The sequence below is a fragment of the Pseudophryne corroboree genome, chromosome 6 (genome assembly GCF_028390025.1).
Source record: "Pseudophryne corroboree isolate aPseCor3 chromosome 6, aPseCor3.hap2, whole genome shotgun sequence".
Classification (NCBI taxonomy): Eukaryota; Metazoa; Chordata; class Amphibia; order Anura; family Myobatrachidae; genus Pseudophryne; species Pseudophryne corroboree.
In genome coordinates this window covers 482,785,377-482,799,948 of record NC_086449.1, presented here as the reverse complement: position 1 = coordinate 482,799,948, position 14,572 = coordinate 482,785,377, and the positions used below count along the sequence as shown (strand labels likewise).

At 46.1% G+C, this 14,572-nt stretch overlaps 1 protein-coding gene across 1 annotated transcript in view; it reads right to left on the bottom strand.

The window, feature by feature from the left end:
• LOC134932664 (kinesin-like protein klp-3) overlaps positions 1-8,556 on the bottom strand; it is a 220,467-nt gene extending 211,911 nt beyond the window's left edge. The window contains exon 1 of the mRNA XM_063927281.1: positions 8,454-8,556. The gene's annotated coding sequence lies outside the window, so the exon portion shown is untranslated. The remainder of the gene's footprint in view (positions 1-8,453) is intronic.
• Between the last annotated feature and the right edge of the window lie 6,016 nt (positions 8,557-14,572).

Below are 14,572 nucleotides of genomic sequence, written 5' to 3'. Positions count from 1 at the left end.
GCGCTTCCTCCTCCACTTCCTTTACCACCATGCTAGGTGCAGTCAAACTCAGCCTCAGCTTTGAGAGATCCAGCTGGCTGCTTCTGCTAATCAAAGTTGGGCAGTTCGTGTCCTGCAGTCTGAGTCTCAGTGCAGTACCCAAAACAAGGTATGCTGCACCTGCTACCACCAACTAAAAACTATAATAATGATATTGTGCTGGGGTGCCTTCCAGGCTCCCATAACTAATGGAACAGGTGACCAACATTTCAAGACCCAGTCAGCCTTTTCATCAGGTTGAAACATTGGCAATAACCCAGGATGTGCTCCTAGGTGCATGTAAATATAACTATTACCGTTCCCCTATCATGGTGCCCCCCCTTTCATTTTCTTCTGGATCCGCCCCTGCTGAAGCATGTAAAAAAGGTACAACAATCAACACAATATCAAATGAGATGACAAATGGGTACAATTGATTCATCAAACAAATGGTAAATAGGTAACAAACAGAAGATACATTATCGATAAATTAAAAATGGAAGACATGCTATTTCTTTCCAGGCATGTTTTGTGATGTAGGCCATGCACCATTTTACATGCCTTTCTTTGTACAATCATTAATTTATTAATAGCCTTCGGAAGATATGGACTCCATAATTGAACACAGTATTCTGGAATTATACAGTGGCATTATTACTACTCTCTTTCTCCTGCTGATTCCTCTGCCTATGCAACAAAGCATCTGACTAGCCTTCCTTATTACTTTGTTACATTGCTTACCTGCCTTTAAGTCACCTGAAAGAGTGACTCCGAGATCCCTTTCTCCTCAGTATTTTCCAGTATAGTGCCATTAATACTATATTAAACCTTTGGATTTTTGAGATGCAAGTGCATGATTTTGCAATTTTTGTCATTAAACTATAACTGCCACGTTCTGGACCATTCCTCTAGTCTACCTAGATTGTCAATCATTTGTTTTACACCTTCTGAAATAAGGCAAGGCTACGAATCAGTGGGTCCCACTGTGTATGTCCCTGACTCCCTAGACTTGTCCATGAGCATTGAGTAGGAAATGCCTGCGTTTGGGATGCCAGTGGTCAGAAGACCATGGGCAAGGTAAGTATAGTTACCTTACTCCAATGCCCCCCTAACCCTCCCTCCCCGCAGCCTAAACCTAACCCTCCCCGCTGGTGCCTAAACCTAATCCTTACTTCCCATAGCCTAAACCTAACCCTCCCTTCCCCTCAGCCTAACCCTAACCCTCCCTTCCCCGCAGCCTAACCCTAACCCTCCCTGGGAGTGCCTAAACCTAACCGCCCTCTTCACAGCCAAACCCTAACCCTCCATTTCCCACAGCGTAATCCTAACCCTCCCCCTGCAGCCTAAACCTAACCCCTCTCCCTTGCGCAATTAACCAGCCTGGTGTCCCGGTCTATGCTCATTTGGAATCCCATCGGTCGGGATACTGTCGCCGGAATGGTAATCCTTGTTGGGAATGCGGTGCTGGCATTTCGACCAGTGTCGGGATTTTGGCATCAGTATTTCAACTGCCGTTATCCAGACCATCGGTATCCTGACCGGACCCCGTCCATAAAACAACTTTTGAGTCAATTATCTAATTACTTCTGATACCTTGAAAAAGAGGGGGCTACATATTAAACAGCTTTTCCTAAACCCTTCCTGCAGTTTGGATGTGAACACCCTCAAATTAAAGCAGACAGACTGCATTTTAAAACTGTAGGCAATATATAACTCTAACTTGAATGTTTGATGAACTGTTAAATTAACAAAAATTGTGTCTTTGTCCAAATGTATATTAACCTAAGTGCTGTTCCCCCCCCCCCCCCCAACCCTCACTTACTCAAACTTCCAATACTGTCTACTTTAGTTATCAATTTTGTGCCCATAAAAATTCCACATTTATTCCCCACAAAAAAATAATCACTTCCATTGTGCACACACATTTACCATCACTGTACCTTCACCTGCATTTCTGCAAATCTACCGCACTGTGGGGGTCATTCTGACCTGATCGTAGCTGTGCTAAATTTAGCACAGCTACGATTACTTACACTGACTTGTGGGGGGACGCCCAGCACAGGGCTAGTCCGCCCAGCATGTCAGTCCCTGCCCCCCCCCCCCCCCGAACAGCTCCTGCGGCTGGCCGTGAGTTACTCGACGCTGCCCTGGGTCGCAGTCGCTGCATGTGATGTCACGTAGCCGCTACGGCCTGCCCTCCGCACGGTCCGGCCACACCTGCGTTGGCCGGACTGCGCCCACGAAATGGCGGCGAAACACCACCGTGCCGCCCCCTCCCGCCCAGTGACCGCCTCTGCCTGTCAATCAGGCAGAGGCGATCGCTAGGCGTCAGCTGTCTGCCATGCGCCGGCGCACTGTGGCACCGGTGCATGTGCAGTTCTGACCTGATCGCTGCGATAAACTGCAGCGAGTGATTAGGTCAGAATGACCCCTGTATCTCTAATACAACTGCCACTACTACTTCCAGTTTCCCTCTTTCTATTTAACTAATTCACAACATGACCATTTTTTTTCCAACTCCACCCATCACTTGGTATCTACCTAATACTTTATACTGCCACCTGTACCCACCTCCACCCCTCCACCAATTTCCTCCACTGCCTTTTCCACCCTAGTCTGTCTTCAACCCACCTGCTACATGCCCCCTCCTCTTGTTCTTTCACTCACTTCTCCCCCACCATGGTCCTACCACCCCACCACTAAGGCCTGCTCTCTCCCTCCTCTCCCTGTTATCTCACCTCACTTTCACCTGCATCACACTAAATGCCCTCCCTCCCCACCATCTGCACAGGTTCCCTTCCTAGCTTAGGAACCCTCACTGTCTCTACACTCTCATAATCTCTGTTCTCCAAATTAATATCACTTCAACGCTACAGCAACTCTGATAATCTAATTCTCCCACAAACACTGACCCTCTCTTCTGTGCCCCCTGGAATGCCAGATTTGGCTGTAATAAACTGGTCCCCACACAAGACCTCTTTATCTCCAGCTTCCTGAATCTCCTAGCCATTACTGAAACCTGGATTACCCTCGCTAACACCACTTCTCCTGCTGCTCTCTCCTCTGGACACCTCATATTCTCTCACACCCCCTGACCTCCACCTTCCTTGACAACTTTGTTTCCTGGCTCCTTCATTTCCTCTCTTCAAATCTTTCCTCCATTATTTTAGATGACTTAAATATCCCAACTGATGACCCCACAGATTGCCCTGCCTCAAAACTCCTTACCCTCACATCATCGTTTGGTCTCTCCCAATGGACCTCCTCATCCTCTCATGTTAGTGGGTACTCACTTGATCTGGTCTTCACCCACCAGTGCAATATTTCCAACTACACCAATTCCCCATTCTCCCTCACAGACCATCACCTTTTATCTTTTAACTTATCCCTCTCTCCTTTTCCACCTCTGCCTACTAAGACTATCATCACTAAGCAGAACATTGAGACTATCGACACCGCATCCTTATACTCCCTACTTGACTCCCTTTTCTCCCCTATTCTCTCTCCAGTCCTTAACAAGCCACTTCCCTATACAATGCCTCCCTTACTTCTGCTCTTGACTGTCACTTCACCAATAACTACAGTAGTCACCCTTGCAAATCCATGCCTCAACCTGGCATTCAAAATGCAGCAGATGCCTGTAAAAGAACAACAGTGGAGGAAATCATGCTCTAAGGCAGACTTCCTCTATTTCAAATTTATGCTAACATCCTACTATGCTGCCCTTTCCCTCTCCTAACAGTCATATTTCAAAAGCCTCATCTCCTCCCAGTCCTCAAACCCCAGTGTTTCTTCACCCATTTCAATCTCCTCCTCTGCCAATCCCCATCTTGCCTTCCATTATCACTCTATGTCCTTGACTTTTCGATGTACTTCACACCTAAAATTGACTCCATATGTCAGGACATCACATACCACCAGGCTCTCAGTGCTAACCCCCTCTCTCTTTCCAGTAAACTGCTTCCCATCCATCTTGCCAACTCTGAATTACTTAACCACTGTATCTGGAGAGGAAGCCCAAATCCAGCCAACCACCCCTTTCCACCTCCCCCTAGACCCTATCCCCTCACATGTCCAACTGTACCTCTCTCTCTCTGCCTATTCCCATCTTGCCCACCTCCTCAATCTCTCCATCTCATTGTCGATTACTTCCTCTCATTCCCGCCTCCAAGATTTTGGCCGTGGTGGTCCCCACCTCTCGAATTCCCTCTTGCTCTCTATCAGACTGTCTACCTCTCTATAAAACTTCAAATGGCCTCTCAAGACTCATTTCTTCACCAAACCCTCTGTCCCTTGCTCACTGTCTACCCCATCTGTGTCACCCCTGTCTGTGCCCGTCCCCTTTAGAATGTAAGCTCTCATTAGCACAGCCTCCTTCATAAGCAGGGCTCATGTGTTGTGACTTCCTTACTAAGACTATCATCTACTCCATGTTCCCTTCAATGGCACCTAGCAATTTGTGTCTGCCACCTCGCTGATTATTTAAGTGCTATGACCACTGATGTTTACATTCCATGTGCTGGTTTCTGCTTTGTCGCGTTTTGTAATTCACTGTTTTCTCATGTGCTCATGTGTTTATGTACTGTTAGATGCTGCGGAACCCTTGTGGCGGCATGTAAATAAAGGAAAATAATTATAATATATAATTACAGTATTTATTAGTATCAAAGCATCCACCTAAAAAGCAATTATTTACTACTGGGGCCATTCTGTACATCTGCAGTGGCCATTACTGAGGAGGGTTGCGGAAAAACCCTCTCCCGGTGATTTCTGTGGAATATAGCTCATAGGCTACTATAGGATAACCCATCTGCTATGCACTACAGAGCTTGGTATATCTTACAGCTTTGCCGCCCCCATAAAAACCTATGTGAGCTGCGCAGATATCGGAAATGGAAGAGCCACAGCAGATATCGGAGTACTAGCAGGATAAAAGCCATGAGTGTACTTATAGGCTTGCCCAAGTGGAGAAGAGCTTGTTAGAGCTTTCTGCTCTCTCACACACTGCAGAGCTTTCTTGGCCACTCCTCCAGTTGTCCTGGCTGCCTTTAAAGTTTATACAGGTTGAGCATCCCTTATCCAAAATTCAAAATCCCACATTTTTGGGTCCCCTACTGAGATAATGACATATATATTATATATTATGTGCATATATATATAGTGTTCACACTAGGCAGTTTTAGCAGGGCGCCGCGCCCTGCCCGATTTTTTAAGGGCAAAACCCGCCCTGCCCTTTCTGTGGTGCCCTGCTAAAACTGCTGCCCGCTTCCTGCCATCACAGCGTGTAAAGATGACGTGCGCATGCGAGCAGCATTTATTCACGCTAACAGAGCGCTTGGGGGAAGCCCAGCACCTGGGTGCTGTAAGACTTCAAGCTGCTGAATAATAATATAGAGGGCTAGTCAGACCCTTACAGTAGAACAACAAGAATAAAAATAATTCAGCGCTAAAAATAAAAACATTCAGTGTTTATTACACATAAATAGTATTAGTCATATTATATGACATACATTTAGAAGTTATAAATAAATATACTGTTGCAACAGGAAATTTAAGAAATAAAAAATGAATGAATAAAAAATATATGGAAAACACCAATAGATGTAGGGCAAGGAGCAACACTGCTGAAAAATTGAATGTTTCAGTAAAAACTGATCTATTTAGCTGGGAAAGTTCATATGAAAGCCTGCTTCCTAGGGAAATTATATTGAGCCAGAGATTACCAGTTCCATTTGAGTCCTCCAGTAGGTTAGCACTCCTGTGTGATAATGGAGATCAATGGAGATCCTTGAAAAAGCTGCTCCAGCAGTGAAACGCGTTGGACCAAATCTGGGACTCCTAAATCTTTGATACAAGCCTGCTGTCCAGTGATTGGGAACTGCGGTCCGATTGGGACATTTCTGACAAGCCATTGTGAAAGACCTTGCCATGGTCCACCCTTCAGCAGAGTACCATCATGGGAAAATACAGCCAGTGAGAGGATCTCCATTATCACACAGGAGTGCTAACCTATTGGAGGACTCAAATGGAACTGGTAATCTCTGGCTCAATATAATTTCCCTAGGAAGCAGGATTTCATATGAACTTTCCCAGCTAAATAGATCAGTTTTTACTGAAACATTCAATTTTTCAGCAGTGTTGCTCCTTGCCCTACATCTATTGGTGTTTTCCATATATTTTTTATTCATTAATTTTTTATTTCTTAAATTTCCTGTTGCAACAGTATATTTATTTATAACTTCTAAATGTATGTCATATATATGACTAGTACTATTTATGTTTAATAAACACTGAATGTTTTTATTTTTAGCGCTGAATTATTTTTATTCGTGAACGGAGGTGTGTCCTGCACTGCAGAGTACTGATTATCATTACTTTGTACATGCACATGTTCCATTCTGTGCACGCATGAATGTGTCCCATGACACAGGACACAGCTTGGCATCAGACTGTCAATGATTGACAGTCTGATGCTGTTTGGGGACGTGTTGCTGCCATTTAGAGGAGGGGAGAGGCCAGGGATCAAATTGGCTGCACAGAGATTTCCAGGTCTCTGCAATGGACACCATGGGTGCTGCAAACTGCAAAATGTGAGTACAGCGATCCAATGCTGCATCTTAGGATGCAGGTCGGATCCCTGCTGCAGCAGGCGGCATCTGCTTGTAATAAATGGCTCCTGCTGCATTGCCATACAGCCCAATCACTGCTGCTTCCAAGGCCCAATATGCATGGTATCTACATTAGACTGGAAGCTGTAGGTAACTGGTTTGCAAATCAAAAGTAAATAAACATAAATGTATCAGATGCACAGATAGTTCTGCATGCAGAGCACTCATATATAAGTATGTAAATCCATGTGTCATGTGGATACTTAATGGGTACTATGGTACAGTACATGTACACCATAAAGATTAACAATAATATTAAGCATAGTTCATTTATTTCTTCACTGGGACAGACAATGCAAAAAAGACTCATGTAAATATGGAGGTATCACAAATGTGACACATGGCAAAAGATGCTGAAATTATCTACTATTGAATATTTTACAGTCAGCATGCCGACAGTCGGGATTGTGAGGGGGCGGGATGTAGGGGAGGTTATGTGACCGTCGGACTCCTGACTGCCGGTCACATAACTACATCCCATATTTTACCCATACTTGCCTACTCTCCCGGAATGGCCGGGAGGCTCACGAAAATCGGGTAACCTCCCGGCCCCTCGGAAAAGCAGGCAAGTCTCCCAATTTCTGTGCTCCCCCCTGCCCGGCCGCCCACTTAGTGAGTAAAGTGGGCGGTCCGGGCAGTCCTTGACGCAATTCTTACTGAATGCCGGTAATAGAGGCATTACACAAAGGGGGCGTGCCTTAAATGACCCCACCCCGTTCCGCCTCTGCTCCGCACCTTCTTCACGTCACTACCCTTCCCCGCCCCCTGCTAATCCGACCTGGATGCTCTCTCAAAGTCAGTAAATATGATTTTACCCCTTAAATTTGAACAGAATGCACAAGTGCAATTAGTGAATATGAGCACATACAAACAGAGCCCAGACAGGGAAATAAGGTGAGGGTGGAAAGGGGTGAACAAAAGGGAAAAGAGGAAAAAATATTAAACATTGGAAAAGATCAATAAAATAAATAAGGTTTCTATACAAACTCATTGTGCATAGCTAACTTACATTTTTCCTGAAAGAAGAGGGCCTGAGGCACTGCATGTACCCCCTTTATCTGACCTTGCCTACCACAACACATAACCTCTAATGTATATACAGGTTGAGTATCCCTTATCCAAAATGCTTGGGACCAGAAGTAATTTGGATATGGGATTTTTCCGTATTTTGGAATAATTGCATACCATAATGAGATATCATGGTGATGGGACCTAAGTCTAAGCACAGAATGCATTTATGTTTCATATACACCTTATACACACAGCCTGAAGGTCATTTTAGCCAATATTTTAATAACTTTGTACGTTAAACAATGTGTGTGTACATTCACACAATTTATTTATGTTTCCTAAACATCTTATACACACAGCCTGAAGGTCATGTAATACAATATTTTTAATAACTTTGTGTATTAAACAAAGTTTGTGTACATTGAAACATCAGAAAACAAAGATTTCACTATCTCATTCTCGCTCCAAAAATTCCGTCTTTCGGAATATTCCGTATTTCGGAATATTTGGATATGGGATACTCAACCTGTACATGCTGTTTATGTAAAGTTCACACACATCATCTTAAATAACAAAAAGGAGCTGCAAATATACACTTATTAATTAACTAGAATCTTAATCACAAAACACAGAAACTTCCACCTTTCTTGTTATAATTACAACAGGTTTGTAAAGCACATAATAATGCAGAAGCTACTGCAGTATACAGTATGTCACAGCATACATGGCAATTAGTAATATTTTAAAAAAGGTTACCTTATAGACCTAAAAATGAAATGTCCTGCAGCTATTGTCTTTGAACATATGAATGTAGTCGTCATGATATGAAGAATTGGATACAACGTTACTGTATTCAACATCATCTGTATTAATCACTGAGACTACAGGTATGTATGAGTCTATGTTAGTATTGTCTCTGGGGCTACTTGGTTGCCTTAGAGCTGCTGCTCCACCCAGAAACTGCATTGCTGAAAGATAAAACAGAAGCATACACAGGAGTATTTGCTTGTTGGATTAGTAACATATAATACTGTACACAAATGATGGTAATCCTGTCAGTAGGTGCAAATGTTAAACCCCTGCAGACGGCATTTGTTACGGATCTTCCCTTTAGAAACAAAGTCTTGCTAATCCTGTTCATTTAGCTTTATGTAAAAATGGCATCACTTGCTTGCTTTTAGTCTGCCATGCTTCCTTTTGTCAGTAACATTGGGTTAAATACAGTGGCGTAAATTCGTCACAGTTGCCCGGAGGCAAGAAAAATATTGGAGCCCTCCCTAATTCCTATATTAAGATAAATATATGTATGTGTGCGTATATATATATATATATACATACATATATATGTATGTATATATATATTTTTATATATATATATATATATATATATATATATACATATATACATATGTATGTGTGTGTGTGTGTGTGTGTGTGTGTGTGTGTGTGTGTGTGTGTGTGTGTGTGTGTGTGTGTGTGGAGTGTTCTGGAAAAAAATAAGATTTTACTTACCGGTAAATCTATTTCTCGTAGTCCGTAGTGGATGCTGGGGACTCCGTAAGGACCATGGTGAATAGACGGCTCCGCAGGAGACATGGGCACTTTAAGAAAGAATTTAGATTCTGGGCTCCTCCCTCTATGTCCCTCCTCCAGACCTCAGTTAGAGAAACTGTGCCCGGAAGAGCTGACAGTACAAGGAAAGGATTTTGGAAATCCAGGGCAAGACTCATACCAGCCACACCAATCACACCGTATAACTTGTGATAAACTTACCCAGTCAACAGTATGAACTACAACAGAGCATCAGTTCAACCCTGATGCAACAATAACATAGCCCTTATTGCAGCAATAACTATATACAAGTATTGCAGAAGAAGTCCGCACTTGGGACGGGCGCCCAGCATCCACTACGGACTACGAGAAATAGATTTACCGGTAAGTAAAATCTTAGTTTCTCTAACGTCCTAGTGGATGCTGGGGACTCCGTAAGGACCATGGGGATTATACCAAAGCTCCCAAACGGGTGGGAGAGTGCGGATGACTCTGCAGCACCGAATGAGCAAACACAAGATCCTCCTCAGCCAGGGTATCAAACTTGTAGAACTTTGCAAAAGTGTTTGAACCTGACCAAGTAGCCGCTCGGCACAGCTGTAATGCCGAGACCCCTCGGGCAGCCGCCCAAGAAGAGCCCACCTTCCTAGTGGAATGGGCCTTAACTGATTTTGGCAGCGGCAATCCAGCCGCAGAATGAGCCTGCTGAATCGTATAACAGATCCAGCGAGCAATAGTTTGCTTTGAAGCAGGAGCACCAAGCTTGTTGGAAGCATACAGGATAAACAAAGATTCTGTTTAACTGACCCTAGCCGTTCTGGCTACATAAACCTTCAAAGCCCTGACCACATCAAGTAACTCGGAATCCTCCAAGTCAGTAGTAGCCACAGGCACCACAATAGGTTGGTTTATATGAAAGGATGAAACCACTTTTGGCAGAAATTGTGGACGGGTCCGCAATTCTGCTCTACCCGCATGGAAAACCAGATAGGGGCTTTTATGTGACAAAGCCGCTAATTCTGACACACGCCAAGCCAAAGCCAATGCTAGTAGCATGACCACCTTCCACGTGAGATATTTCAATTCCACCGTTTTGAGTGGTTCAAACCAGTGGGATTTCAGGAAACTCAACACCACGTTAAGATCCCAAGGTGCCACCGGGGGCACAAAAGGGGGATGAATACGCAGCACTCCCTTCACAAACGTCTGAACTTCAGGTAGAGAAGCCAGCTCTTTTTGAAAGAAAATGGATAGGGACGAAATCTGGACCTTAATGGAACCCAATTTTAGGCCCAAAGTCACTCCTGACTGTAGGAAGTGAAGAAAACGGCCCAGCTGGAATTCCTCTGTAGGGGCATTCCTGGCCTCACACCAAGCAACATATTTTCGCCATATACGGTGATAATGTTGAGCTGTCACGTCTTTCCTAGCCTTTATCAGCGTAGGAATGACCTCATCTGGAATGCCTTTTTCCGCTAGGATCCGGCGTTCAACCGCCATGCCGTCAAACGCAGCCGCGGTAAGTCTTGGAACAGGCAGGGTCCTTGTTGCAACAAGTCCTGTCTTAGAGGAAGAGGCCACGGGTCCTCTGTGAGCATTTCTTGCAGATCTGGATACCAAGTCCTTCTTGACCAATCCGGAACAATGAGTATTGTTCTCACTCCTCTTTTTCTTATGATTCTCAACACCTTGGGTATGAGAGGAAGACGAGGAAATACATAGACCGATTGGAACACCCACGGTGTCACCAGGGCGTCTACAGCTATTGCCTGAGGGTCTCTTGACCTGGCGCAATACCTCTGTAGTTTCTTGTTGAGGCAGGATGCCATCATGTCCACCTGTGGCAGTTCCCACCGACTTGCAAGCTGTGCGAAGACTTCTTGATGAAGTCCCCACTCCCCCGGGTGGAGGTCGTGCCTGCTGAGGAAGTCTGCTTCCCAGTTGTCTACCCCCGGGATGAACACTGCTGAGAGTGCGCTTACATGATTCTCCGCCCAGCGAAGAATTCTGGTGGCTTCCAACATCACCACCCTGCTCCTTGTGCCGCCTTGGCGGTTTACATGAGCCACAGCGGTGATGTTGTCTGACTGAATCAGACAGGTTGACCGCGAAGCAGGGCCTCTGCTTGACGTAGGGCGTTGTAAATGGCCCTTAGTTCCAGGATGTTGATGTGACGGCAAGTCTCCTGACTTGACCACAGACCTTGGAAATTTCTTCCCTGTGTGACTGCTCCCCACCCTCGGAGGCTTGCATCCGTGGTCACCAGGACCCAGTCCTGAATGCCGAATCTGCGGCCCTCGAGAAGGTGAGCACTCTGCAGCCACCACAGGAGAGACACCCTGGCCCTGGGGGATAGGGTGATTAACCGATGCATCTGAAGATGTGATCCGGACCATTTGTCCAGTAAGTCCCATTGAAAGGTCCTCGCATGGAACCTGCCAAAGGGAATGGCCTCGTACAATGCCCCCATCTTTCCCAGGACTCAAGTGCAGTGATGCACTGACACCTGTTTTGGTTTTAATAGGTCCCTGACCGGTGTCATGAGTTCCTGAACCTTCTCTATCGGGAGATAAACCCTTTTCTGGCCTGTGTCCAGAATCATGCCCAGGAAGGGCAGACGAGTTGTAGGAACCAACTGCGACTTTGGAATATTCAGAATCCAGCCGTGTTGCCGTAACACTTCCAGAGAACGTGCTACGCTGATCAGCAACTGCTCTCTTGACCTCGCTTTTATGAGGAGATCGTCCAAGTATGGGATAATTGTGACACCTTGCTTCCGCAAGAGTACCATCATTTCCGCCATTACCTTGGTAAATATTCTCGGAGCCGTGGAGAGACCAAACGGCAACGTCTGAAATTGGTAATGACAATCCTGTACCACAAATCTGAGGTACGCCTGATGAGGTGGATAAATGGGGACATGAAGGTATGCATCCTTTATGTCCAGAGACACCATAAAATCCCCCCTTCCAGGCTTGCAATGACCGCTCTCAGCGATTCCATCTTGAACCGGAACCTTTTTAGGTACACGTTCAGGGATTTTAAATTCAATATGGGTCTGACCGAACCGTCCGGTTTCGGTACCACAAACATGGCCGAATAATAACCCTTTCCTTGTTGAAGGAGGGGAACCTTGACCACCACCTGTTGAAGATACAATTTGTGAATTGCAGTTAACACTATTTCCGTCTCTAAGGGGGAAGCTGGCAGGGCCGACTTGAGGTATTGGTGAGGGGGCATCTCTTCGAATTCCAGCTTGTATCCCTTAGACACAACATCTATTGCCCAGGGATCCAACTGTGAGTGAACCCACTTGTGGCTGAAATTTCGGAGACGCGCCCCCACCGGGCCTAGCTCCGCCTGTGGAGCCCCAGCGTCATGCGGTGGATTTAGTGGAAGCCGGGGAGGCCTTCTGTTCCTGGGAACTAGCTGTGTTGTGCAGCTTCTTTCCTCTGCCCCTGCCTCTGGCAAGAAAGGACGCACCTCGGACTTTCTTGTTTTTCTGTGATCGAAAGGACTGCATTTGGTAATACGGTGCTTTCTTAGGTTGTGAGGAAACATATGGCAAAAAATTTTACTTCCCAGCCGTAGCTGTGGAGACCATGTCCGAGAGACCCTCCCCAAACAATTCCTCACCATTGTAAGGTAAAACCTCCATGTGCCTTTTTGAGTCGGCATCACCTGTTCATTGCCGAGTCCACAGGACCCTTCTGGCAGAAATCGATATAGCATTTATTCTAGAACCTAGTAGGCTAATGTCTCTCTGAGCATCTCTCATATAAAGGACAGCGTCTTTAATATGCCTCAGGGTCATTAATATAGTATCCTTGTCTAAGGTATCAAGTTCCTCAGATAAGGTATCCGTCCATGCAGTGCCGTAACAAGACATTTTAGCGCTATGTGCAAGATACATCGTCGGCGCCACTTCTAACATCCCGCTAATCTTATTGCAGCAGCTTGATAGTCACACAGTGTGAGCCGGTCAGTGGGTTACCTGGGTTGACACTGACAGTGATGGTACCACGGTCTTAGTTGTAGGGAACTTGCAGCAGAGGAGTCGGTGGCACAGGAGAGTGAGCTCTGCCACTTCAGACAGAAGCCACAGCTGGGGTGTGCACCCGCTGACAGACTGGCTCTCACTACTCAACCCCACATCCCATGTCTTACTATTGCATATTTCATCCGTTGCTCGGCAGCCCTGTCCTTCTCTGCGGCGCTGGCAGTGGCTGCTGTGAGGCAGTCAAGGGGGTGATCAGCGCCGCGGATCGGATAGAGTAGTAGCGGCGTGCAGGGATGAGCGCGCGAGCACGCAAAGGGAGAAGTCAGGCGCTGTAGCTGCCGCCCAGGACACAGCACACGCTCTGCTCTCAACAGGGGACAAGCGTGCGCCGGACCCGGCACCCGGCAACTGTCCAATCACTGCGCTGACAGCTGCCAGGGCCGGAAGCTTTAAACAAGGTAGCCAGGATATTGCAGCGCGGCTCCATGTGTGGGCCAGCGGATGCGCCCTCAGTGCAGATGCGCTGTGTGCAACGCACCGCTGGCCCACACCTAGTTACGGCCCTGCGTCCATGCTGCTACAGCACTACACACCCAAGCCGACGCGATTGCCGGCCTCAGTAAGGTACCTGAATGTGTATAAATGGACTTCAGGGTAACCTCCTGTTTGCGATCCGCAGCATCTTTGAGGGTAGCCGTATCCTGTGACGGTAGGGCTACCTTCTTGGATAAGCGTGTCAAAGCTTTGTCCACCCTAGGGGAGGATTCCCAGCGTAACCTGTCCGTTGGCGGGAAAGGATACGCCATAAGAATCTTTTTGGAAATCTGCAGTTTTTTATCTGGAGATTCCCAAGCCTTTTCACATAACTCATTGAGCTCGTATGAGGGGGGAAAAGTTACCTGCGGCTTCTTTTCCCCATACATATGAACCCTCTTGTCAGGGACTGGGGTTTCCTCTGTGATGTGCAACACATCCTTAATAGTTATAATCATATAACGGATGGATTTAGCCAATTTTGGCTGTAACTTTGCATCATCGTAATCGACACTGGAGTCAGAATCCATGTCGGTAACCGTGTCAATAATTTGGGATAGTGGGCGCTTCTGAGACCCTGTCGGTCTCTGCGACATAGGATCAGGCATGGGTTGGGACCCTGACTGTTCTGAGGTTTCAGCTTTGTCTAACCTTTTATGCAAGGAATTAACATTATCATTTAAAACCTTCCACATATCCATCCAATCAGGTGTCGGTACCGTCGGCAGAGACACCACATTCATTTGCTCCCGCTCTGCTTCCACATAGCCTTCCTCATCAGACATGTCAA